The sequence below is a fragment of the Thermobia domestica genome, chromosome 16, assembly GCF_964235325.1.
Source record: "Thermobia domestica chromosome 16, izTheDome1.hap1.1, whole genome shotgun sequence".
NCBI lineage: Eukaryota > Metazoa > Arthropoda > Insecta > Zygentoma > Lepismatidae > Thermobia > Thermobia domestica.
The window spans coordinates 8,807,029-8,833,163 of NC_137469.1; positions in this window are offsets into that span (position 1 = coordinate 8,807,029).

A 26,135-nucleotide genomic window follows, 5' to 3' on the forward strand; every position below is an offset into this window, starting at 1 on the left:
ATCCGCCAATTCCCAGTTCTAGCTGTTTTACCCACTAGGAATATAAATAGCATTAAAATTCTTTACTGCAAAATAATTCCCGAAAATAAAACAACCAGCACTGACAATTAACGTCCACACATCGAGTGAGCGCGATAGTTACGATAGAAGGGTAGAATAGGTTCGTATCAGTTTCAAATTACTGCAAATCCCAATTTCAGATAACAACTAACAAACTTTATTTTGTGAAATTTATTAACAAATAACTTGAACGAAAAGTAATAAAGAAAGTCTTGCAGTGGAGTAAATTAAATTTAAGATACAACATCCAATGAGAAAGTAACACACATTAAACCTTTTTTTTTCAAGATTTGTTTGACACTAGAATCTTTAGATATAAAATCCCCACTTTAAACGCAATAAAGCACTGCTTATCGAAACTTCAAATGATATTGGAATTCTCTACCCAATAAGAATGACCAGGGTTAGCTACTGAAACTCAATTTATAGTTAAAAGAAAAATTCAAAAGGGGTTTTATTCAAATAGCTTAACAAAGGCATTTAAAGGTTACGTAAGTTGACAGAATCCAAGTTTCTTTAATTTATTTCCTTTTCCTTATTTCATTTCCAAACAAGACAATAAGAAAAGTGAAATAGAAGTTTCTAATGGAAGTAAGAATAATTACCATACAAACCAGAAACTGTTTCATTCATTTTCTTTTTTTTCTGTCTCCAAACCTGTTTTCCTTACAGAGCCATTTTAGTGGTTAGATATTCCTTTTGTCTCCTTGCAGGCAAAATCCACTGGTTCCTGTCGTAGCAACTTCAAATATTAACACCTCCATTTCACAATTCCCACTATCAAGTTTTCGAACTTCACTCTAGTAGTACCTTTGTTAAAATACGCCGTCCGCCAGTTAAGCAGCAGGCAGCTGGCTGCAGCTACAACTAGCGACACAGAGCGGAAAGCTCGCGCACTTCACCACAGGCACTGCCACGGTCACTCAATTACGAGTATCTCACGAAGCTATTGCTATTTTAAAACGGAGATTTTATTAACAAACGTTTTACATATTTTTATTTTTCGACTAAACGTAACACATTGCAAGCAATGAAGCTTTTCATATATGCGCGGCGGTCGCCGCAAATTTTCGCGGCGAGGAAAAACAGCCGCCTCTCCCCGCTAGAAAGCAGCGCGGCAGATTGCCCCGTACAGCCAAGCGAGACATTGCAAGCAATGACGCTCTTTACATATAGGCGCCGAATTGCCGCTTGTCTGTTGGGGGAGCTAGCAAGTGTTGCCAGGAAAGAGTAGAGAGTGGTTCCGATAATATGGATGTGTGTGTGTGTTTTATGTATATATATATATATATATATATATATATATATATATATATATATATATATATATGTGTGTGTGTGTGTGTGTGTGTGTGTGTGGAGTGTGTTTGTATATGTGGTTATGTTCTAGCTTAGAACATCTGGAGTGCTTTTAACCAAACTTGCTACATACAATATATGGGAAAAGATAATATGTAAAAATAATCGAAAACGACCGATACTACCGAAGTGTCGAATCCATAGGTCGTTGACTAAAAAGAGTCCAAATCAATACAAAATATTTTTTTTAAAATTTATTAGAAGATTGGGAAGTACGTATATGTGGGCAGCGCTGGACAAATGAGCTTCTAGTTTCATAAATTTCTTGTGCTCCAAAATTGAAATATATACTATCAAATATTTCAACAATATTGCATATTTTATAGTCTTTTGCTATATATTGATGTAGTATTTTGCTATATATATTTTCTTACATAAAATTCGTAATCCGGATTTTAGTAATAATACTGTACCTTAGCATCACTTTGATTATGTTATATTTGATAAATATACCGTATTTTATATATTTTATAACTTTTAACACTTCTATGGGTGTAATGCCTTGAATAGTCCATTGAATTCAAGGACTAGAGCAGTGCCTTAAAGAGACTCGAGTCAATAGTCGAAACGCTTAAAACAAACGAATAAACCCGAAATACTCTAGCTATAATAATAATAATAATAATAATAATAATAATAATAATAATAATAATAATAATAATAATAATAATAATACATATAGACCGGCCTTGGGTTCAGTGGTTCAGTGTTGACTTGGAATTCTGGGATAGATCTCAATCACCGACTGTTCTTAGACTTTATCCTGGTTTTCCCAGTCACAATAGTTGAATATCGGGATGGTATTTTAAATATCCAGACCTCGCCACTATTTTGCTCAAGTCTATCAATTGCGGAAACAGTATAGAAAAATCTCCTTCAAGATACCACTTCTCTAAAAAAGGGTAAACTTTTTTTGTTCTTTCTTTCTGTCTCTCTGTCTTAACAAGGAGAGTAGAAGACACTTTTTGCGTCTCTCCATTGGAACCACCACAACACGACAAGAGTCACAAGGGGTTTTGTTTCTTCAGTTGCACAGCAACCCTGCTCGCATATTTTTCATTCGCGGCAAAGAGCTGCGTAATATAAAAGGGTACACTTCTCACGCGACAAACTGCCGAGATCGGCGACGGCAAATCGCTGCCTCAATGTGAAAGAAGCGTTAGAGTATTTGGGCTCGAGAGTTCGATGTTCCCTGCTATTACAACCCTTTCCCATTTGGCGGCGAACTGCCGCCTGCGGCGGCGGCAAATTGCCGCGCAGGGTAGAAAGACATTGCAAGCAATGGAGCTTTTCATATATGCGCGGCGGTCGCCGCAAATTTTCGCGGCGAGGAAAAACAGCCGCCTCTCCCTGCTAGAAAGCGGCGCGGCAGATTGCCGCGTACAGCAAAGCGGGACATTGCGAGCAATGGCGCTCTTTACATATAGGCGGCGATCTATCGCTTGAGTGTTGGGGGAGGTAGCAAGTGTTGCCAGGAAAGAGTACAGTGGTTGCGATAATATGAATGTGTGTGTGTTTTACGTATGTATATATGTGTGTGTGAAGTGTGTTTGTGTATGTGGTTATGACTTAGAACACCTGGAGTGCTTTTAACCAAATTTGTTACATACAATATATGGGAAAAATAATATGTAAAAATAATCGAAAACGACCGATACTACCGAACTGTCGAATCCATAGGTCGTTGATTAAAAAGAGTCCAAATCAATACATTTTTTTTATTTAATAGAACATTGGGATATATGTGCGGGCAGCGCTGGGCAAACGAGCTTCTAATTTTATAAATTTCTGGTATCCCAAAATTGAAATATGTATTATCAAATATTTCAACAATATTACATATTTTACAGTCTTTTGCTATATATTTATGTACTATTTTGCTATATATATATATATATATATATATATATATATATATATATATATATATATATATATATATATACATACATTGTTACATAAAAATTCGTAGTCCGGATTTTAGTAATAATACTGTAATGTACCTTAGCAAAGGAAGAGAGAATTCATTACGTGATATTTGATAAATATACCGTATTTTATATATTTTATAACTAACTTAATACTTCTATGGTTGTAATTTCTTGAATAGTCCTTTGAATTCAGGGACTAGAGCAGTGCTTTGAAGAGACTTGAGTCAATAGTCGGAACGGTTAAAATAAACGAATAAACCCGAAATAATAATAATAATATAATACCAACAGACCAGCATTGGGTTCACTGGTTGAGTGTTGACTTGGGATTCTGGGATAGATCTCAACCACCAACTATCGCGAAAGGACGTTATCCTGGTTTTCCCAGTCATAACAGGCGAATATCGAGATGATATTTTAAATATCCAGAACCTTGCCGCTATTTTACTCAAGTCTATCGATTGTAGAAACAGTAGAGTATCTCTTTCATGGTACCACATTTCTATTTTAAAAAAAAGTGTATCTTACTGTCTATTTATTATTTATTTATATCTTTCTCTCTGTCCTAACAAGGCGAGTAGAAGACACTTTTTGCGTCTGTCCATTGGAACCACCAAAACACAAGAGTTGGAAGGTTTTGTTTCTTCAGTTGCACAGCAACCCTGCTCGCATATTTTTCATTCGCGGCAAAGAGCCGCGTAATATAAAAGGGTACACTTCTCACGCGACAAACTGCCGAGATCGGCGACGGCAAATCGCTGCCTCAATGTGAAAGAAGCGTTAGAGTATTTGGGCTCGAGAGTTCGATGTTTCCTGCTATTACAACCCTTTCCCATTTGGCGGCGAACTGCCGCTTGCGGCGGCGGCAAATTGCCGCGCAGGGTAGAAAGACATTGCAAGCAATGGAGCTTTTCATATATGCGCGGCGGTCGCCGCAAATTTTCGCGGCGAGGAAAAACAGCCGCCTCTCCCTGCTAGAAAGCGGCGCGGCAGATTGCCGCGTACAGCAAAGCGGGACATTGCGAGCAATGGCGCTCTTTACATATAGGCGGCGATCTATCGCTTGAGTGTTGGGGGAGGTAGCAAGTGTTGCCAGGAAAGAGTACAGTGGTTGCGATAATATGAATGTGTGTGTGTTTTACGTATGTATATATGTGTGTGTGAAGTGTGTTTGTGTATGTGGTTATGACTTAGAACACCTGGAGTGCTTTTAACCAAATTTGTTACATACAATATATGGGAAAAATAATATGTAAAAATAATCGAAAACGACCGATACTACCGAAGTGTCGAATCCATAGGTCGTTGACTAAAAAGAGTCCAAATCAATACAAAATATTTTTTTTAAAATTTATTAGAAGATTGGGAAGTACGTATATGTGGGCAGCGCTGGACAAATGAGCTTCTAGTTTCATAAATTTCTTGTGCTCCAAAATTGAAATATATACTATCAAATATTTCAACAATATTGCATATTTTATAGTCTTTTGCTATATATTGATGTAGTATTTTGCTATATATATTTTCTTACATAAAATTCGTAATCCGGATTTTAGTAATAATACTGTACCTTAGCATCACTTTGATTATGTTATATTTGATAAATATACCGTATTTTATATATTTTATAACTTTTAACACTTCTATGGGTGTAATGCCTTGAATAGTCCATTGAATTCAAGGACTAGAGCAGTGCCTTAAAGAGACTCGAGTCAATAGTCGAAACGCTTAAAACAAACGAATAAACCCGAAATACTCTAGCTATAATAATAATAATAATAATAATAATAATAATAATAATAATAATAATAATAATAATACCTATAGACCGGCCTTGGGTTCAGTGGTTCAGTGTTGACTTGGAATTCTGGGATAGATCTCAACCACCGACTGTTCTTAGACTTTATCCTGGTTTTCCCAGTCACAATAGTTGAATATCGGGATGGTATTTTAAATATCCAGACCTCGCCACTATTTTGCTCAAGTCTATCAATTGCGGAAACAGTATAGAAAAATCTCCTTCAAGATACCACTTCTCTAAAAAAGGGTAAACTTTTTTTGTTCTTTTTTTCTGTCTCTCTGTCTTAACAAGGAGAGTAGAAGACACTTTTTGCGTCTCTCCATTGGAACCACCACAACACGACAAGAGTCACAAGGGGTTTTGTTTCTTCAGTTGCACAGCAACCCTGCTCGCATATTTTTCATTCGCGGCAAAGAGCCGCGTAATATAAAAGGGTACACTTCTCACGCGACAAACTGCCGAGATCGGCGACGGCAAATCGCTGCCTCAATGTGAAAGAAGCGTTAGAGTATTTGGGCTCGAGAGTTCGATGTTTCCTGCTATTACAACCCTTTCCCATTTGGCGGCGAACTGCCGCTTGCGGCGGCGGCAAATTGCCGCGCAGGGTAGAAAGACATTGCAAGCAATGGAGCTTTTCATATATGCGCGGCGGTCGCCGCAAATTTTCGCGGCGAGGAAAAACAGCCGCCCCTCCCTGCTAGAAAGCGGCGCGGCAGATTGCCGCGTACAGCAAAGCGGGACATTGCGAGCAATGGCGCTCTTTACATATAGGCGGCGATCTATCGCTTGAGTGTTGAGGGAGGTAGCAAGTGTTGCCAGGAAAGAGTACAGTGGTTGCGATAATATGAATGTGTGTGTGTTTTACGTATGTATATATGTGTGTGTGAAGTGTGTTTGTGTATGTGGTTATGACTTAGAACACCTGGAGTGCTTTTAACCAAATTTGTTACATACAATATATGGGAAAAATAATATGTAAAAATAATCGAAAACGACCGATACTACCGAACTGTCGAATCCATAGGTCGTTGATTAAAAAGAGTCCAAATCAATACATTTTTTTTATTTAATAGAACATTGGGATATATGTGCGGGCAGCGCTGGGCAAACGAGCTTCTAATTTTATAAATTTCTGGTATCCCAAAATTGAAATATGTATTATCAAATATTTCAACAATATTACATATTTTACAGTCTTTTGCTATATATTTATGTACTATTTTGCTATATATATATATATATATATATATATATACATTGTTACATAAAAATTCGTAGTCCGGATTTTAGTAATAATACTGTAATGTACCTTAGCAAAGGAAGAGAGAATTCATTACGTGATATTTGATAAATATACCGTGTTTTATATATTTTATAACTAACTTAACACTTCTATGGTTGTAATTTCTTGAATAGTCCTTTGAATTCAGGGACTAGAGCAGTGCTTTGAAGAGACTTGAGTCAATAGTCGGAACGGTTAAAATAAACGAATAAACCCGAAATAATAATAATAATATAATACCAACAGACCAGCATTGGGTTCACTGGTTGAGTGTTGACTTGGGATTCTGGGATAGATCTCAACCACCAACTATCCCGAAAGGACGTTATCCTGGTTTTCCCAGTCATAACAGGCGAATATCGAGATGATATTTTAAATATCCAGAACCTTGCCGCTATTTTACTCAAGTCTATCGATTGTAGAAACAGTAGAGAATCTCTTTCATGGTACCACATTTCTATTTTAAAAAAAAGTGTATCTTACTGTCTCTTTATTATTTATTTATATCTTTCTCTCTGTCTTAACAAGGCGAGTAGAAGACACTTTTTGCGTCTGTCCATTGCAACCACCAAAACACAAGAGTTGGAAGGTTTTGTTTCTTCAGTTGCACAGCAACCCTGCTCGCATATTTTTCATTCGCGGCAAAGAGCCGCGTAATATAAAAGGGTACACTTCTCACGCGCCAAACTGCCGCGATCGGCGACGGTAAATAGCCGCCTCAATGTGAAAGAAGCTTTAAGCTGCTACACCGACGCCATCTTGAAATCCAGTAGGCAATGCCCAAGAATACTCTTTTGGCACAAAATTGGAAAAGCTTTTGGTGGATCTGACTTCATCATTGTAAACCACAGAAACGTATAAAAATTGTGCAAGTTAAATTTGTGTTATGAAATGCGGTCGTGCGAGGAGTTGCTTTTTTTAACTAATGCAGTAGTAGTCACTTGATGTACAATAGCCACTATATCAATCAGGTCTTGAGCCTAGTGAGAGAAGTTGTTAATTCAATTGAAATTTCTGTAGTGAAAAATTGATTAGCACCATGCTACAAATGATAGTTATTTCGAAGCGGATGGAATAGACTTGTGGTCGATGAAACACGTGTTTAATAGTACTAAGAAGCAGAGAATACCAAGGGGATTGTACATATGTGTGTGTGTGTGTGTGTGTGTGTGTGTGTTAAGATTATGCGTAGCTTTTAAATGTTGTAATATCAGTTACGTGCAACGGCACATATGACTTTACAAGGATATGTCTTGAAATTATTAGAAAATTAATAGAAAAATTATTAGAAAAAAATATAAACTGGTGCACATAAGCAAATATTAACAATTTAACGTTTTGGTCTTCAGTTATGATAATGGAGATCCATAACGAATTGGTTAGTACGCAGCATGGTGGAGCAGTACAAACACTTAACAAATGCAGTTTCGTCACAATCGTCATGACCACAGACATCATTTTCTACTTGCAACATTATCTCCAGAACGTTTGTAAATGAACCAAATATTTTCTTGTGACGTACCCATGCTTCTGCCATGCATATGCAAGCATGTTCTTTAGAACTATCATACAAAATTAGTAATACATAACAGGATGCATTTTCATTATGAAAATTCTGTCTTACATCTTGTTCGGTGTACCACAAACAATGAATTTATATCATAAATAATTCTCAGGTCTCCGAATTACCAGCTTATACTGCTGAAAAAAGTATATGTCAATAAGCTGAATGAATTTGGTGGTCCTTGCGGGTATAACTTCAGCACGAATGTTTTTCCCATGTAAAATTATTGTATTTTTTCACCCGTCTGTCCACTCCACGAGTCAAGCAACAGCAGGGAATCCTCTTTCACATCAGGAATAAACACGTCTTTTAGCCACCGTTTGACGTGTTCCCGAGTGAGTTTACTTGATTTGCTCGTATCAATATCAATGTTGAAAGGTGTCTGTTTAGCTAACTGCTGTCGCACTTTGGGTCCGAACACGCCTTTAGGTTCTTGGAAACATATATGTGTTTGTACCTAGTCGTACTTGGGAAATGTGAGTTTGGATGATGTATCAGTGGGACACTGATGCCAAAGAGTGAACGGCTGCTGTAGTATGTTTTGTTTCTCAAATATTTCGGACAGAGCTCTACCAGAAGTTATTTCGTACTCAAAGCTAGACTGATCGGTGTTAAAGATGCATTCACTGTTGTACGGTTTCTCATGTATTATTTAATTAATTTTAATCACAAAATTTTTGGCATTATTAAGTAATTCTCCTTCGTTTTCAACACCTTTCTTCGTTACAAATTGAGTAATCTTTCTTGAGTGAATCCTGTGCTCGTTTTTAAAATTTGTTAATGGAATCACGACAAACACGAAATGAATAGTTCAATTTCCTCGTTGTCAGTAACATGCACGGTTTCAAATGATAATCATGATAAACCTTTAGTACGATAAATGTTGAGTGTCTTTAGTACTTCGTATTTTAGTAACATGACCTGTAAGCGAGGAGATTTGTTATGGAGCTTCAAATTCTTATACACAAACGCCGTATTGATTTGAATTTCTTCGCTGCAGCTGCAACGATTACTCTCTCGTAGAAGACTCACTGTCACTAATTGATGGACTAGTTATCTGTTTCAAAACCATTTCGTTTGTAGAATCTTCATGTTCATTCTCTGTGTCAGTGTCTACATCTAATGTGTCACTAACTATTAGAGAAACGTCATCATCATATTTGCTTACTATCATTGCAAGCAATGTATCTGCAAATGTCATATTTTCTACCCCATTTTCACTCACGACACTATAATTTTCCAATGCTTCTTGATTTTAAATGTTGACTACATTTATCGGATTAATTTTTCGCATTTTAAACACGGAACGAACGTTTCACTGGTCCAACAAATGAGTTCGTACCGAACTTACACGCCTGCCCGCACTAAAATTACCGTTTGTCATTCGAAGACAGACACCATACACCTCACTGCACACCCATGTTGCAATTTCCTGTAGGAAAGCACTCTAAATTCTGCGTGCTACGTCTTAAAACCTTAAGCAATAGTCTAAAGTGAAGAGAACTAATAAGTCTACTTTGCCAGTTCTTAATATACGGACTACAATATTGGGGAAATTTACTACATTCCCATAGAGTATTTCAAACACAAAACAGAGTCATAAATACCATTGTGAGTTTTTAAGAAAATGAATAAACAAGTCCCAAAATGAATTTCTTGAGTTATCACGAACGTTATTTAAATAATAAATAATCCTCGGACTTTAAGGAATACCTGATATAATTAGTAATTTATCACAGTTTTTTTTAATGAAAACTAGCCTTGCCCTTATTATAATGAAGGGTTTGTCGTTAAAGGTGGAAAGATGCAGGTATTTAATCATTTAATATTGAAGCAGAAAGCAAGAAAGAAGCTTGTTTTATGGATTGCAACTTGGTATTGAATCTTCTAATAATCTTTATTGCCATCTATTCTTAGCAGGCGTGTATGCATTCTCTTATCAGTAATAGCACAACAGAAACAAGAAAAGTGAATTCTAACTTTCCAGGTGTATCTTCTAAGAATAGGCTGTGAACAGATAATTTGAATCCCCTTCATTGTTCAATGCGTCAGCGATAAATCGATTTTAATTGGACAATAAATAAATTAAAGCAGTGGTTATCAAACTTGGTATTACCGCGCCCACACTAAATAACAAAAAGTATTTTGTGGACCACCTACTTTTATTCAAATACACATATTTTGTAAATCATATTTCTATTTGTTTCATACAAAGGTATTACAGAGTGTAACATATAATCCATAGATTTTATGGATTTTATGTCACTGGTTATTAAATATTTATAGAAAAGGTGTCTCTAGGAATAATTTATATTATTATATTATTTTGTACCGAAAAAGCTTTTTCGTTCTTGCCTATTCTTTTGTTTTTGTTGGTTATGCCCTCTGGCGGGACGTACTAGCACGACGGATGAGCTATCTCTATAGGTGGCCATAGTTGTGCTGGAACGTCCGAGGGAGGAAGTATAATGGTTGTTTCGCTACTATTATCATAATTTGTGATCGAGTTATTGTACCAAAAGTTATTATACATATATAATCTACGAGTGATATTCAAAGTATAATTCTGTTAAAGTTTAGAATTCGAGCGTAATCATGAAGTTTAAAGTGGAGTGCTGTAACCTCATGTCGGCTATTTGTTCTATTTGATAGCACGGATTGGATTAATAAGGCAGCGAGGTACGTAAGTTTCATGCTTTTCCTTCCTTCATTATATTATTCTTACATTTAAAGGGCCGTTTGCCATTTTGTTAGTTTTAGGCACCTTGCCTATAACTTTTCTACCTTTTTCTCAATTCAATTAGATTCCTGCATTATTACCAATCGGCGTGATTAATTAGAACAAGTTAGCTGGTACTGAGGCAAATAGTTTACGCTGCTAATTGGATAATAGTCTAAGATTGAATCTATTTAAATTCTCTTTCCTCTATTATGAAGACCATAAACCAATACTGACTGTTGAAGTGTTAAATATATGTTGATTATTGGGTTCTTGAAAGTTTAAATATACTGTTTGAATTTCTAAAGGAGATCGGTTGTACGAGTATTATTTTATGAACTCAGCTCCTACTATTACTATTCAGAGATTTATTTTCATAGCATTGCTTGTTAGTAGCGATAATGCCACACCTGCAGGCCAAGGCTCGCGACCTTCAAACAGGTTTTTCTTTATCTCACTCATTGCCTCCAGGCTATCAACCTACTGAACAATATAAAAACTTTTCTTTAGGGCATGGTTTTCAAAACAAATCTGTTGCTATTCCTTTTAAATCTGATAAACTAATGAACTCAATAGCCATAATACCTTTTGAACGAATGATTGCGAATTTGCCCTTTTGTGATGGACACAATGAAGTGTTATTATTCGAGTGGCTGCTAGGTTTATATCAAATTGTAAAGACAATGTTATATTCTCTTGACATTGTATTAATTGCTTCACTTTCTAGAACAGGAGGCACTTTAAAGCAAATTCTTTTAGAGTGCGTTACTAATAATTGTGAGTGGCATGGGGTTACAACTCGTATACGAGAAGCTTTAATTTCAGAAACCGGATTACGTGTAATAAAACAGTATTTTTTAGAACGCTTGCAAGACAGGGATGAAAATATAATGGAATATTTTGATCACGTGTCTGACTGTTATTATATATTATTTGGTGAATATGATTCAATTCCCATATTGTATTACATATTAGGAGGTATGAATCCCCGATTGCGTTATGAACTTTTCCGGTATTCTGAACCAGGAAGTCTTGAGGAACTAAAAGATAGGTTACAAACTTATAATTTGCAGCAACAATCAGTGTTAACTTATGAACGTAAGCTTCTAGAAATCCCTCCACAAGTGCGAATTAAGTGTCATCTTTGTCATGGAAACCATAAACTAGTAAATTGTCCCCATAGACAGCAACCTATTCACAATAAAGTTGCGCAGTATACGGACAAAATTTGCTTGGAAATCAGAGCAGCAGGCTGCTTTAGACAAAATAAAGGAATTGTTTGAGACTCAGATTGTCTTAAAGTTACCGGAATTAGACCGGAAGTTCATAGTGCGGACGGATGCTAGCACCAGGGCCCTTAGCGGGGTCGTCGAACAAATGGATAGCGCCGGGAATATTAGGCCTGTGAGTTTCTATTCGCGAACTCTTAAGCCAGCGGACTTTCATAAGAGTGTGTATCATCTTGAGTTGCAGGCAGTGGTGGAAACTCTTGAACGATATAAATTGTATTTACGTAATCGATTTGATCTTTTGATAGATAACCAAGCATTGACGTACGCCTTGAGTAATGTAAGGCGGATGAAAAAGTATGGCAGCTTATTGTATAGGTTAGCATGCTTTAATTTTGATGTTAAACATTTGTCATCAGTCCAAAATATCGGTGCAGACTTGATTTCACGGATTTATGATCCTTTCAATTTTGATATTTATGATACCACTTTAGGTGAGGAAGAAATTAAGAAAAATTTGTTAAATATAAATTTCTGGAATAATCCCAATTCTTCTATTTCCATAAAGGAACATCAGTTGCGGGACCCTGAATGTTTACAGATTATTGAACAATTGCAGCAAGGTAAGGAAGTTAAATCGTTCAAATTAGTTAATGGGATTCTTTGCAAGAAAACCAAGGCTCATATTCGTCCGTTTAAGATATATGTTCCGAACGCTCTTAGGCCTATGATTATGGATTTGTACCATAATGACCCACTATTGGGGTCACATCTAGGGGTTTATAAATCAATCAATAGAATCGCCATGAGATACACGTGGGATCGGATTTTTACGGACGTTCATGATTATATTACTTCGTGTGAATTATGCCAACGCACGAAAGCGAGTAATGTTACCCCGCGGGGAGAGTTAATCTCTGAAGTAAGCAAAATTATTAATTCCCATTGGGACATTGATACCCTAGGGCCCCTCCCTAGAAGTGGGGCTGGGCGATACATATTGATAATTGTTGATAGATGCAGTAAATTTTTAATGTTAGAGCCTCTAAGGGAATTGAAAAGTTCTCTTGTTATTAGGATATTACGTAAATTGATGAACCGACACGGTTATATACATATTCTTTCCCATGACAACGCGTCAATTTTTACATCACAGATTTTTCGTGATTTTCTTGCAGGATTGGGGATTAGAGATTGTCGGGTATCACCTTATTTTCCAGCGGCAAATTCAGCGGAACGTCCGATAAGAGTAATTAAAGATATTTTGAAAACATATGTTCATGATAAACAGGAACATTGGGATAAGATGTTGGGAGAGATAGAATTCTCTTTGAATAATTCTATCCACGAGGAGACACGTGTTTCTCCCATGGAGATGAAATATAATTATAACGTCAATGATCCGTTAGACGTGAAATGGAGGATCGATATTTTATTTCAAAATAAACCAGATCGCGATACTTTGCAATGTGCTATTCAAAATATGGAGAGAGCGTGGCAACGTCGTAAACGGTTGTATGACCAAAATAGGGTTCCCACTGATTATCAGGTGGGGCAGAAAGTTCTTTTGAAATCCCAACTGAAGTCTTCATTGACAGATAAGATTAATAAAGGATTATCTATGAGATGGACTGAACCGTTCGAGATCATTAAGCTGTTGACGAACAACACATTACTCGTTCGGAATGTAGAAAATCCGAGAGATGTGAGAAGAACGCATGTGGCGTTAGTAAAGAGATTTCGTGAGAGGAGGTCTGTACCGTGAATTTTTGGTACTGGACTGTTACCAATATAGAGAGAGACCCATGAGTAATGATATGAGAGTAATATTGAAATTTTCAGTAAATTGTAAATAATTATATTTATATGTATGTAAATTGTTTTTGGTGTTTTCGTACTGTTTGTCTTTTTTCTATTTATGTAGGGTGGCCACCTGCTAATCTAGTCATGTTTGTTCGGCTTCTTGTTTTGTAATTCGTCTCCATTTGTTGTGAACGTAATGGGAACCCATGATTTCTTGGTATGCTTATGGATTGCTGGAAGGAGGATATGAAGTGAAAAGTAAAGGTCGGATACATGCATTTGTATTCATGTTATTTTCGTCAGGTATTGTTATGTTATTAGAATCTGTTTGTAGATTATACCTACATCAGAATTTATTTTGCACCTAAAAAAAAAGAGGCTATATATTGGAAAATTACATCTTTCATATGAATTATTACTATTTATATTAATATATTATTTGGATCTTATGATTCTAATTTGTCTCTGGTTATAAAGACAATGTTTTCTGAAACTTTTGCAAATAGTTTTACTAGTTGGATCCACGGTGAATTCAGATGGACGTATGTGGATTGATAATTTATTTTCTCTTTTAAACTTTTCCTAGTATGAGTTATTTTGTATGGTTGATATGGTTTTTTTTAAATTTTTAGTATGATTGTTTGGATGAGTGTTTGTTCTTTTCTTTCCTATACTAACATTTTTCTAATATCGTCCACAATATGTCCTTATCTGCAATTCTCTTTATTTCTCGATTCGCTCGCTTTCAAAAAAGTTTTTTTTTTTTTTTGCTTGAGAGTGGGCCGGGGCGAGGGTGTAACATATAATCCATAGATTTTATGGATTTTATGTCACTGGTTATTAAATATTTATAGAAAAGGTGTCTCTAGGAATAATTTATATTATTATATTATTTTGTACCGAAAAAGCTTTTTCGTTCTTGCCTATTCTTTTGTTTTTGTTGGTTATGCCCTCTGGCGGGACGTACTAGCACGACGGATGAGCTATCTCTATAGGTGGCCATAGTTGTGCTGGAACGTCCGAGGGAGGAAGTATAATGGTTGTTTCGCTACTATTATCATAATTTGTGATCGAGTTATTGTACCAAAAGTTATTATACATATATAATCTACGAGTGATATTCAAAGTATAATTCTGTTAAAGTTTAGAATTCGAGCGTAATCATGAAGTTTAAAGTGGAGTGCTGTAACCTCATGTCGGCTATTTGTTCTATTTGATAGCACGGATTGGATTAATAAGGCAGCGAGGTACGTAAGTTTCATGCTTTTCCTTCCTTCATTATATTATTCTTACATTTAAAGGGCCGTTTGCCATTTTGTTAGTTTTAGGCACCTTGCCTATAACTTTTCTACCTTTTTCTCAATTCAATTAGATTCCTGCATTATTACCAATCGGCGTGATTAATTAGAACAAGTTAGCTGGTACTGAGGCAAATAGTTTACGCTGCTAATTGGATAATAGTCTAAGATTGAATCTATTTAAATTCTCTTTCCTCTATTATGAAGACCATAAACCAATACTGACTGTTGAAGTGTTAAATATATGTTGATTATTGGGTTCTTGAAAGTTTAAATATACTGTTTGAATTTCTAAAGGAGATCGGTTGTACGAGTATTATTTTATGAACTCAGCTCCTACTATTACTATTCAGAGATTTATTTTCATAGCATTGTTTGTTAGTAGCGATAATAGATTACGTATCCTTTCTATATTTCAGTGTGGAATTACGAAACCACTAAAATTAATATCAGGGGAACCGATCGATGTGTTCTCCTCTCCCACCCATACGTATACTCTAATTTTCGTATTTGAGGTTATATATGATTTAATTGAAATTAAAAAGATATCGAAATTAGCGTAATATAAGTATGGTTACAAGAGCTAAAACTATTAAAAACGTAATGTCCAACCCCATAAGATATTTTGACTCACGCTTTCTCTTTCCATCCAAACCCAGCACATCTATTGACTGTAGAACAGGGCAAGGCTCTGAGTAACCACTTACTCTTCACCTCATTAACAAACACTTCCATTTTTCATTTCCTGAATAGTACTACCTTTACAACATATGCTTCGGTATCAAATAAAATTTTCTTAATTAAAAGGAAAAACTTCTCGTGACCCACCAAAAAACCGGTCCACGACCCACCAATAGGTCGCGACCCACACTTGGGAAATCACTGCATTAAAATATTTTAACTTCGTAATATGCACGGTATTATAGGTTGTCAAATATGAGTATTGGAAAAGAACGCAATATTCTGCAACAATGAGGGTTTTGCGTACGGTTCCAAGATCGGAGAAGAAACCTTAAAACACTATAATGGACCATTTAAAATTAAATAAAATATATTTTTGATTAGATTCCGTTTAACGTCCCACAATTGTGCCTGGCACGCTAAAGGAGATGTGGAGTTTCTGATTATAGTGGAATCCGAACTACTTTGGACGTTCGACTAATATGCACTAGTTTATATCATTTTTCTAATATATAACGGAACAATCGACCTGGTATTCTCTGCTTGTTAGTAATATTAAACATGCGTTTCATCGACCAAGGTATATTGAAAATGTATGTTTCCATGCAGGGAGGTTATACATCAGGTTGGGGAGCATGCACATCTGATATACATGGAGTTCTGTTTCTAAGGTTAGCTGAGGACTGAGAAGGATGAATAAAAGGACTTTGAACCGTACTGTAGCTCTCTGGGCTGTAGTCTTCAGGTGGACCGCGAATGAGAGACGTTTGTCCAAGGTTATTCCAAAGTATTTGGCTTTTGGTTGTGGAGGAATGTTGACTCCATTGAGTGAGAAGTTTTGGTCCTCTCGGAGATGTTATGTGTAAAGTCCACGAGGGCGGTCTTTTCGGCACTCACCTTTGTTTTCCAATTTTTAGTCCATATTTCCAGGGGCCCAATATGTCTTCTCAGGTACAGCTCAGCGTCTCGAAAGTTTCGGTGATTGACGAATATTGCCGTGTCATCTGCGAATGTGGCAGTGATCGTGGTCCTCATTGACGGGAGGTCTGTTGTGTAAATATTATAGAGTATTTAAGGGAGACAGGATCCCTGTGGCACTCCAACTCTAATTCTTCTTGGTTCCGTGAGATGGTTGGCATGGTAGACACGAAATGTTCGGTTTGTTAGGTAGCTCTGCAGGATCTTGACTTGATACTGTGGCAACTGCGCTTTGTGTAGTTTATGCAGCAACCCATCACGCCACACATTATCGAAGGCTATTCCTATGTCTAGGAAGAGTGCCAAGGTGTGGCCGCGCTCATTAATCTGATATTTTATGTGTTCAGTTATTTTGACTAGCTGTAATGTTGTTCCGTGACCTTTTCAGAATCGGAATGGGTGTTCTGGTAAACTGTTGCCATCTTCCATCTTCTTTATCAGCTTGGATTGGAGGACCCGTTCTACCACTTTATTGATGAGTGATAGCAAGCTGATAGGTTGATAGTTCTTGGGTTCCGACCATCCTACTCTTGGTTTTGAAATCGTGATCACTCGGGCTTCTTTCCAGGTTGGAGGAAAGTATCCTAGTCGAAATACTGCATTGGTGATCCTGCAGAGGAGACCCAGTACTTTTCGAGGGGCATGTTTCAGAGCCAATCAGGGATCCGGTCAGGCCCTGCTGCTCTGTGTGGGTTGAGCTTGTGAATGATCTTTCTGATGGCTCTGGGAGTGATCAGTTCTTCAGCTGATGGATTTGCTGGTTGATTGATGAGGTGATTGGTCCCTTGCACCTCTTCTAGGATTCATGCTGTAACCGGTGTGTTGTTATCAGTGAAAAGTTCTTGCAAGTGATCGGCGAATAGGCTGGCTTGCTGATCAGAAGTATACACTAGGCCTTTTTGGTCTCGTAGTGGTTTTGTCTTCGGTTGTGCTTCGGTTTGCTTTAAGGAGCGGAGAAGACGCCAGAAGTCCCTGGATGGAGCGACGAGTTCCTGGAGCCTTTCGTTCCATTTTTGGAGGCGGATCCTGGTGAGTCGTTTCTTCACTCGAGTTGTTAATGCGTTCCACAGTGTTTTATATTGTGGATGGTGGGTGGACTGCCAAACTTGTCTAGCCCATCGCCTTAGATGTATGAGAGCTGTGGTCCGAAAGTCATCTGGCGTCTGCCGTGTTGGTGGACTCTGTTGTATTATGGTGGCCATGCGGTATGCTGATTAGATCGAGGCAATAAATGAAACCAGCGTTTCGTCTAGTTGTTCGGGAATTTCGATACGGAAAGCCTTGGATCTACCATTGCTGCTAGGCTCGATGTATATGCATCCCAGTTGGTGGTGCGTAGTGTGGGGAGTTGCCTTCCTCTCACTTGCGTCCGTATCGCTATTGTTAGTAACACAGGGATGTGATCCGATTCTAGCGCTACCAGTGCGTGTGGTCCATCTGTTGTTGCTGTGTTGACGAACAGAACCATGTCTAGAACGTTCGAGTTTTAACAGTTCTTCGGAAAGTGGGTACGGTCTGGTGGTTTTGTTGGTAGGAAATCCAAGAGTCGAAGGGCCCTGTACATCACTCTTCCGTCCTGGTTTGAGACTCTAGAGTTCCAAACAGGGTGTTTGCAATTTAAGTCTCCTCCGGTAGCACTCGGTTTCCCATTTGGCGGAGCTGGTGAAGATCGGATACGTGGAGTGGTGCGTTTGGTTTCTTGTAAACCGAGACTCCACGTAGTGTCTCTCTGGGGAGTGTAGACTTGCTTCAGTAGCTTCGGTGCATTGCAGGAGCGGTAGCTGAAGTTCGTCATGCGGTAGTTGTTGTTTCACTAGGACGGCTGTGCCTCCCTTACGGACTTGTCTGTCTCTTGTGTAAAGTGCATAGTTCGTGATCTTGAAGGGCATGGGTGGGTAGAGGTGGGTTTCACTGAGTATTGGAAATAACTAGTTACTACCTGAGAGAATTTCCATTGATATTTATCGTTTAATAGCAAAGCTATCACGGACCAGAAGCTCATTTTTTCCATATGAAAGAAATTGGAAAGGACAGCGTCAATTTCAAACTTTATTAACCAAGCCTCGAATATAAAGGAATAATCTGGAAGCTTTCTTCATCAGTTTGGTATTTTGTGCAGTTGCGTTAGTAAGCCTCACTCCGTTTTTTTACGGCTATATATGGTCGAGAAACATGGACCGTTCACGTGAAAGTAACATGCGTGGTGAATGTTCCTGTGTGTCTGATTTTCAGGACAATCAATTTCCACCTACGCACTGTTGTATCCTAAAGCTAATTGGACGATAATTCGGGTCCCGATGCTAGAAGTGAACATCAGGATTTTCCCGGCTGACCATATATAAGCTTTAATTTTACTAAAAGAACGCTCAGTGCTTTGCAGTTCTTGGCACCTGCAGCTGTTGGTCACTCCGAAGGGGACCCACAAAAGCGTGTGGGGTGCATTGTTGTAAAGAAAATACGTAAGTGCTTCCCTTGTACGGGTTGAGCTTCGCACGCTGAATCGCCGTTCGCAAATGTGAGGGACAATTTGTGTAGTTCATCGCCAGTGATTATCACGCATCCTTGTAAAATAATTATTCTAATGGTGTGTGGAAAACTCACGTGAAGTGACTTATATATACGTGCTAGCATACTTAACATTCTCTTGTGGCCTCAGCTTTATGTGATAAACCCCGGTACCAAATTATTAAACTACATCGGACCTTTGGGACCAATTGACGCACCTCCAAGCTTATTCTGGCTCCAGTACAAGAAATTTTCCTGTGGAATTTTTCTTCTACATCCAGTGGATTCGACGCCAGGACCCGAGTAGTATTAGCAGCGAACCACTTGACCGGTCGATGATGGATTGTGAGTAAGTGAAACTTTAATTTGTTGATAAAGCCACCTCGCCGCCTCTTCATTAAGAGAAAATAAAGTAACAATCGAAATAAGAGGTTAACATGGTTATACAAGATATTTAGTAAAAAGTTATAAACCCGTTTGTAATCTTTTGATGTCCTTTTAACGTGTGTAAATCATATTCAGTATCATTATATTTTTCACACACTTTAATCATGTCTTTGTGATTTATCTCGTAAGATAATTTTTATTTGTTAATATCTGTGCTTCAGTGAATCATCTACACATTTTTACGGTACCTATATTTTGTCGGTTCTTTCTTACCAGCTACGATGTGCAATAAGACATGGGTGCGGATAAATTTGTGATTTGCCGTAGTAAAGCTGGGATGAATGCATTAAATGAGTGACAGAGAGAGAGAGAAAGCGAGAGCGTTATATTTACATTGACTAAATTGTAATAACGGTAAAACCGCACGATTTCAACCACATGACCACCGCGACATAAACACAATCATAGCAATGTTCGGATAATTGTTTTTATAGTACTGTAAGCTATACGCATAACGTGGTGAAGTTTGAATTTGACTAGCGTAGTGTTGACAGTCAATTTCCGTCAGCTGATTTCCCATGTGAGTAAACTCATTTCGATATTAAGAAAGAAACAAGTGGAATTTGTGAAAATTTCTTGTTGATTTTTAATAATATGTAGATGTGAATGGATAGCGAACAGCTGATCGTAATCGAACACACACGCACGTTTTACACTATGTATCTTTATGTTTTGTGATTGAAAAAAAAAGATAGGTTCTGTGCAATTGAAATAGCGACAAATTTGTTTCGGAAACTTGTGCGGTTACGATTTGACTATTTAATTTGAGTGTTTATATTTTTCATTTTTTTCTGTGAATCCATTCCGACTTTACCAACTTCGAGTATGGTAGTAAGAAACAACTTCAAATTGATAGTTTATATTGTAGGCCCATCAGGCGAATTGTGTTTTACATAATAAGCGCTTTGTATGTAACTACTTGGTCGGAAATGTTTACCTCAACCAAGCCTGAAAGTAACACTTCCAATAAACTGCATGCAGCCGAAAGGAGATTGTCATTAGCCAAGAACTTAAAATGGGACACGGAGGTTAAGAAGGAAAATGACATAGTCCATGATACTACTCGTAACTATATAAAAACTACATGAACTGACTTAAATTAAATTGGTATTTTCGGTTGACGTGGAAAATTGAAATTCGGCAGGATTGTAGCTTCTCAGGACTATCCTACAGGAAAGTTGCTAAAAGTAAATGTTTTTAATTTTTAGGGGGTCTAAAGGGCGAATGAAAAAAAATCCCACGTTATTTATATTGGGCTTTTTTTTACGTATAATCTCATGTTTTAGGTACTTGGAATTAGAAAAAAACTTGAAATTCGGTATGATTGTACATTTTGGTTAGCATTACTTAACTAAATCAGTAAAAATAAACATTTACAATTTTCAGTGGTTTTATGGGGAACTGAAAGATCTTCCCATGTTATTTATAAGGGACTCCTTTTACATCCCAAAATTATTGAGCACTTTCTTTACAACTGCAGTGATTAAACTTGACATGGTTGTGGCTTTTTGGACTTACCGGCAAAAGAAAAAAAAAGTGACAAAAGTGAAATTTTTAATTGTTAAGATGAAATTCCCAATGTTATTTAAAGGGGATTTTTTTTTTTGCTTATAATCTCATATTTTAGGTACTTGGGATTGCAATACAAACTTGAAATTCGGTATGCTTGTGTGTTTTCGTTATCGTTACCTCAGTAAATCAGTAAAAAAAAATTTACAACTTTAGAGTGCTTTTGTGGGGAACTAAAATATACTTCCCACGTTATTTATATGGGATGTCTTCAACACCACAAAATGTTCAGGCACTTCCCCCAGGATTAGAATGATGAAATTTAGCATCATTGTAGATTTCCGGGACTAACCTACAGTAAAATTGCCAAAATTGAATACTTTTTTTAATTTTTACGGGGTCTAAAGGGGAATGAAGGAATAACGATGCTGTTTTAATAGGCATTTTCTTGGGATAAAAAATCTTCTCTTTTAGATAATTGAAATAGGTAAAGAAACTTGAAATTCGATAGAATTGTGGGTTTGAGAGCTGAGCAACTGACAAGGTGTGGTGGCAGAGGCCCCAGCTGAGCAAATTCAGGAAATATGTAAAACAATACACGAATTTAACTGTTGTTGCAAAAATGAGATCCATAAGAGATGCGAGTCCATAGGCAGAGCAAATGCTGTGGACTAGGGATTGATCGCCTTGCTAGTCAAAGGCTACTTTCTGAATATAAAATTATAGAGAAATATTTCTGCAACTTGCCACAAATTTCAACCACTTATTCCTCTCTCTTTCTCTATGAATTAATAAGATAAGAAGGAAGAAATATTTTAAGCAATTTTTAATTACACCTGGCATATAGACGTTAAAAGACCCCTACTGCCAAAGGGCTTTATGGGTATTACTTATATAACACCCATATACTCTGATTATCAATTTATGCAAGGACTGACTACATCGTATGGTCAAACAACAAACTATTTGAAGTGAAATGCTAAAAGTGCGAGAAACTGTTAGTTTTGCATCCCATCTCTAATTCTTTGTTATCCCATAGTACTTACAACTCCTCATAGATGGCACGACGGGGCAAATGCAAAATATTCACAAAGATTTCGTAAGCGTATTAAAATTATATAACAAATCTTACACATCATAACAGCTTTAACAATTGCAGCGGCAGACGAAGAGAATTCTTGAGTATCAGAAGACAAGTTTTGTGAAAGTTGAAAGATATTGATATTCTCACGGTTACATTATGGAGCATTAGATTTGTATTTCGGCAGACCGTCCGCTATTAACACTTTAGCTTATACACATTTCAGTTTTATTTTTTTAAGGAGCGCAGAATGGGTGTTCTATGCCCTCGCTTCTGGCCTCCTATTGAATAAAGTAGGAAACGAAAACTGATTAATTCATGGTAATGCTTTTCTGATTCGTTCATTGATGTACATTGCCATATACACACGTGCTATGATCATAAGTTGAATATTTGATTTAGTGATGGGCAAAACGGTTCATTTCGGAGAATCGCTTCATTTATTTTGATTCGCTAAAATGATTCGATCGTTTAATTCGTTCATATGAATTGGTCGTCCGCGCATTCCTTTTGCGAAAGTGAACTGGTTGGGAATGATTCGCTCACTGAATCAGTTAGGTTTCCGCACATCTCTTTTGCGCAATGAGTTATTTGATCGTGTGAATTGAGCGGGAATTATTCGATCATATGAATCGCTTGGGCTACTGCACTTCTTTTCTGTGCAACTTAATAAATTCCTTGTGAGAAAATGCAATCTCGTGAATCATCTTTGCCACATGACACGCACAGCGTTGCATTGGGGTGAGTGGAGTGGCTCGGGAACTAGCTTCTGTGCAATTATGAAGTTTCAATAATATGCTGTTGCTCTTCCCATTGTTGTTATTTTTGCATCCTGCTTTCATATTAGAGCTTGAGACAAACACTAAAAGTGTTGCATTCTCCACGGTTTTTCTGCCAACTTCAGTTTTTCGAGGAAATATTTTGCTGAAATATACTGCGCAAGATTTTCGCGGGATATGAGCAGTTATAACAACTTATTTTCAATTTCTTATTGTCGTACATATTAATATGGGAAAAATATAGAGCTCTGTATAGGCGACATTCATGCTTTTGGTTTTAAATACAGAAAGCATTATACAATGAGTCTGTAGTGTTATATTCATTTCTAGTGGGTATTATTTGCCAGGTCATATAAACTTTGTAAAGTACACACCATCTTAATGGATTTCTTTTATTGTTGTAAGTCAGAGTTATACCCTGTAGGGTAAAGAAGAGGCGGATGATTAATTAAAGTAAATTATCTCGCAGTCCATTCTATTTTATCCTAAGGGTCACAGTGGGTCACTGATAAAACTCTTGCCTCCTTTGCGCGGGGTCCCTGGTTTGATCCACTGCTAAGTAAGTTTGTGGTGTACATCATCATGTCCGTGGGTTTTATCGGATAAACTCACTCCCCTTTCCTTCCACACTCTCATTCCAACTATTCTTCCATCGTCATTTACTTGCCTTAATCATTTGTTTTCCTTAGGCTGATGGACATAAACATGGAACGTTAAACTGCAAGATTTTTATTTTATTCTATTATATTCTAAAATATGTTCTATTTTATTCTTCACTGGAAAAGATACTGATCTTCGAGATAGAGAAAAAGAGGGAGTTTAAACATGAACATATATATAATTCTATTGTGATAATTTTAAAAGATTTAGCTCGGGGAGACTATGAATAAACTGAAAATGAAATGAAATTTTAAAGTTTTACGTTCCATGATGACCATCGTGTAGACTAAAGGAAACGATAATAATGAGAATGAATGAAATGGTGAAATGAAGGAAGTGAGCGAAAACAAGAGAACCCCGAGAAAATCCACACATATGGTGTTTGTCCACCATAAATCCCACTTGGCGCTAATAGAAAACCAGGGACTCCATCCACCAAAACTGAACGCTTTACCACTGAGCCACTACTACTTCAATATGCAAGAGATGAACGTATATTTGCGAAAATACTGGTAACCCCAATTGAACCCGATCTGAGAAATGCCCTGGGAGAAACTTCTTGGCCTAGCGGAATTTCTCCCCGGCCACCCCTGTTATCATTAGTATTTGTCTACATTTCTAAGAGAAAACCGTTAGTTAGTTAAATTTCAGTTGAGTTGACTTTCAGTTTAACGTCCGGTTCAGCAGCGAAGCTATATGATGCGTGGACCTACTGATTAATATGAAATTCGAACCACGTGAGCTTCCGCCGGGAATCGATCCGTGGTCTCCTACATCTTGTTTACATGGAAGCTCAGAAAACTGTTTGTATCTTCATGCATGTTTCAATAGAAGTAAAGTCAAAATTAGGTACCACTAAGCTTCGTTCCATGTGGACAAGTGTTTTTACTGAAAGATGCAATTCACTGTCTTCCCAGAAAGAATCTTTATTCGTCTTTCTACATATACATTTTTAAAAACAATTATGTAGAGTACGAATAATTTACAGTGCACTTTTCTGTGTAAGTACTGTATTTACATTGAATATAATATAGTACTTCGAGTTGATTATAAAACATTAAAATTGAAATTTTTGGCTACTGCAGTTGAAAGTGATGAAAATAATTTTATTCAATGCGCGTACAGTATATTAATAAAATGGATAAATGCTCATCAAGAGTATGTTGAAATTAACTACAAAATCGTGTTACATCTAATTGAGCAATACTGCCAGTACTTCACGACAAGAAGCAAGCAAGAAGATACTTTATTCTGAAAGTAATCTAACAACGCGGCTTCCTTTCTTCCTAGGAAACAACCCTACCACGCAGAAAGAAAAAAATTGCACGCAACTACAAAAGCATGCGCGTATGGTTTTCTTTCTTTTTCACTCCCCGTGAACTGCAAGCGCATTTGCAGAAGCAACCTCACCAATTGTCTCACACAAGCTGGCAGTTTGTGATTCTCAATTCATTTCGATCACAGCAAACAATTCAGTGAGAAGTACAAATGATTCATTAGAAGAATCGATTCATTTGTTAAAAAGAATCATAATTCATTTGATTCACGCCATGATTCGTTCATAATGATCGAATCGTTCATGATCGACACAACACCATTTGATATCGCTTCCCTTTCATATAGTCAGTTACTTCAGTACCGCTATATTAATACTTTTTTTTTTGTTTATGCGAACCGTTGTGCCATGAGTAACATGAGTAATATTTTAACTCGTCTTATGAAGCACAACTATTTTATTTTCTTTCTCTATTAAATATAAATAATACAAGAACAGATCCCTCTAAACAGACCCAATCACAATCAATTTAACTGAAGGTAAAACTGTGCAAACTGAAGAAATTCTTTCATTTAATGCGGTTATTTGGACTGAAGAACGGTTATTTTGAAGTGAACAAACAAACCGTCTTTTGCTATGATAAGTGTGCTATTAACTGAAGAAAACAGTTGTCTCAGTTCAAGTCCTGTCACAATGGCAGCCAGTGAAAGTGGGGCATTGTTGGCTTTTATTGAGGCCTACCGAGTTCATCCCGATCTTTTGGACATGAAACATGTGCATTATGCGAATAGATACAGGGGCGTAACTATTATAAAGCGAAATCCCGCAATGTGTGGGCACCTAATACTTCCAAGAGGGCCCTTCACCTTAGTCTCCTAATAGGTCGAGTCAACATGCTTTCCAGTTTTGTACTAGTCGGCAATGTTCTGCCACCCTCCCCTTGTTTCGGCTATATTCAGAGCCGTAGCTAGAGATTTCGGCGCCCCCTACACACTAACCAAGCTTGTCCGTCTTTTTTTAACATATGAGAGAAGCAGCTTTTGTTATTTTGCTACATTGAATATTTAACAAGCTCCTTGGACAGACCATTGGTACAGCTAAAAACGATCATCATGTATTCTTTTACAAATAAGAGTTGTTTTCAAGAGGCTAATTTTGGACTTTTTCTTAAAC